Genomic DNA, 3,483 nt, shown 5'->3' on the forward strand with positions numbered 1-3,483 from the left:
GAATGGATGTCGTGGCATCTTCCCCAATAGGATCATCTTCCTGCTGAGGTGGAAGGTTAACTAGCTCCTCGTCCTCTATTTCTTCTTCTGGATTCACTATGCATTGCCAGCCTCTTGGTTTATGTACTTGTTTCTTGTTCCTTTTGTTTTCTCTTTTGATTTGTGGAGAGTTAGTATGGAGGTGTCTTGTTTGTTGACAGCCTCGACATTTGTAGGCCTTGTTTTCATAATCTATTGTCTATTTCCATTGAGTGTTGTTATGGATCGGAATTATGCTATCAGGTAGCCCTTGACTAAGATCAACCTCCACACAGATTCTGGAAAATGTATGAATGCACCTTGCAATTATTTCCATGTCTTGCTTGATGTATTTACCTATAGAATTCCCCATTGCTTCAAAAAAATTGGGAAACCAGAAGTGTAATGGGAGGTTGTGAAGCCTAACCTAAACCGACATTTTGGAAACCACCACATAGGAGGGGTCAAAACCCGGGAACCAGGGGGCCATTAAGAGTCCAGCATTGCCCCAGAATGATGGCCCCTCATGGAGGACATATTCTTTTTCCTTGACCGTGTCGAATTTGACAATAAAGAAACCCTTTGAGCTCAAAAGGATGTCACAGTTTGCTGTCCAAGTGGAGAATATCCATTGTCTTAATGCATCTGTTTTAGGCCAAAAACCGTTGAATCTGCATATGACAGCGAAGGAAGAGTAATCAGTATGAGTGTTATTTACCTCAGGCAAATTGATTTGCAGTATTTGAGTATGTGATCTTTGCTCCACAATATAGGGTCTAGGAAGATCTTGTGTTGCTGTTGGCTTCTTGGTGGCTTGCCCCATCCCTTTGACAGCGTCCTCGAAAGAACCTACGCCTTTTGAGCAAGATCCAAAGCTTCCTCCTCTCAGCCTTGTGCTTAGTATGATGGTTGAGTCTTTCACAATGCTATAGTGCTGCACTGTAAATTTATCCTGTAGAATTTTACCTGCAAATACCAATCTTAGTAGGTTTGCTGGGATGCCAAATCTTCTTGTATTTCATCCTTTATACTTTTTATCAGCATCCCTATCCAGATTTTCTTGCAGATAGTATTCCCTAATAGGGTTCTAATGATTATTTGTGTTCGTTCCTGGTCAGGGTCCTTAAGGGCTAGCTTTGCATTTTTTCCGCCAGAAACTTCTGCTATTTGGGTCACAGAAGCAAAAATGGGAGCAAGTTCATCAAGGTTATTTTTCCTTTGCTCATGTAATATACCCATAGGTTCCGTGTGTAACAGGGGAATCCTGTCCACTGGATGAATGGCATTTTTGAAGGGCATGGCTCGAAACTATGATTCCTTCTCTACCTTGAAATCCTGCACTGTTACCGAGAATAGTGTCTATGCAGAACTGCTAATCCAACTAAGGCTGGTAGCTACCTTAGAAACAAACAAAGTAAAACTACTTTCGTTTTCCTTTATGAAAGATAGATGAGAGAAGAATAAAAGAGACCAACCTTTGTCTTGCACTTGGTTCTTTGTTCGATTCCTCTCTCTTCTGATAGTATTTTACTACTTGCTTTCTTGTATACCCAGCTTCACAGAGTACCTATAGAATCAAAGCAACATAACACTATACGAGAACATGGATCTATTATCATAAGAAATATAGGATCAAATGTATATTAGCCACACGAATGCATAAAACATCAATCACACAAGTGTATGGAGGAAAACTAGAATAGTTTTATTGATAATCAAGAAAGAGCCAAAAGAATTACAACCAACTGTTCTGACCCAACGTCATCCTCTCAGCAAGTAAGCCCTTCTTCACCTCATGAAAAGCTTAGATCACCCAACATTATGATGTTGCCTCAAGAAACCAACAACAATTTCTTACAAGATGCAAAATTCTAGCCTCTGGATCTCTGGGATGAGGGATCCATATATAAATGTCTACAAGGGAGATGAGTCAACTTGTGATTTGATTAGTGTCTTCCCTCTGATATTTCTTGATTCCACTTGGAGATTGATGATCTCTTACTCATCCTTGGTCGAATTCAGATAGGCAAGTCTCACAGGAGAAGTTTCTGGAAGATTCCATGTTTCTCCACCTTGCGGATTGACCCTGCCATTTGTCCCTTCTCGCCCATCGCACCCCATAGAAGGGCTTTTTGAAATGAAACGCACCTACTGTGTGTATTTAGGTGGGATGCAATGTACTTTGCCTATGGAGCAGGTGAAATGGTCCAGTTTTGACCAGTTCTGAGTAGTTTTTCATGGAGAACTTCTGGGAGATGCTGTAATCAGTTGACCTTGTTCTTTTAGGGGTTGGAACAACACCTTTAGGGACTTAGGAGCCCTTGGTTTATGGAAATTTTATGCTTAGGTTTGTAGTGCCCAAAAATGTCTATAACAGTTGCTCCCTAAAGCATGAGGCCGTTAATCTTTTGATGTCGAGTGAAATGCTTTATCATGACGATCCGAAGTTCTTTCAAGCTGGAAGGAGACCTATAATAAGATACAATACAGTACATTATCTTCATAATTTTTTCATGATCTAGCTGAGGCGGGCATTCCCATGTTCAGCTTTATAAATTCATTTTTCATGTACATAAGACAGAAAATTGTCTGAGTGTAGACTGATGATTCTGGTAGAGCCATCATCCCTTAGGTTGGATGATTATCTGTGCAACAATGATGTACATTTTATGTCTTTATTTTCCTGAATATGTATCACAGCCCGGATGGATGAAACTAGATCTGGGGTCTTCAATCTCGTTCGATCTTCACTCAAAGTACAAGTCGATCCATGTGAGAGATGTTCTGGAGTCGAACATGGAAAGACATCGCTTGATTACCAACCAATGATGTAAGTTGTTAACAGGCGCGAGAGGAATCACCGATAATGATAATGATCCTAAAGGTACTGCAGTACAATTCACGTGGTGTGAATAAGGGACTTGGCATCGAACACCACGTAAAATCTTTCGGTCGAAGGCCATTGATGTAAACCTGTCGCCGGAAGTGAGAAACTTGCCATTGAGGCTTGCAAGCTTCAAAGTACTGAAAGGGGTGTTCCTAGATCGACTTCTTGGATAATGCGCTGATTTCGACAAGAAGCAATCCGTCATAAGAGGGCCTTAATGAATCCCACATCAATGACACAGAATGAAGCAAATGATTTTAATGGAGGTGAAAATGATTTGGTGATATAAGGTTCAGGGTGGCGGTCATGAAAGAATGAAGCATAAATTTATTGTAGTGGGTGAGACACAGGTGAATTCTCTGAGTGACTTCTCTTGAACATACCGGTGACATTGACATGATGGATCGGTAGCATTAACCCCAAATGTGGATGGTGTGATGGAGCCATGGTGATGTGACCAGTGAATGAAACAACCCAACCCGACCTGGATGGGGAGTGAAAGTGTCATGTTCAAGAGCGACTTGCTACCAACAAAGTTTTTCAAGTTTTCTTCCCCATTTTTCCCCAGTCATTGCTTA

This window comes from Pinus tabuliformis, chromosome 2_1, assembly GCF_031772625.1.
Source record: "Pinus tabuliformis cultivar Carrire ecotype Pingquan chromosome 2_1, CPIR1, whole genome shotgun sequence".
Classification (NCBI taxonomy): domain Eukaryota; kingdom Viridiplantae; phylum Streptophyta; class Pinopsida; order Pinales; family Pinaceae; genus Pinus; species Pinus tabuliformis.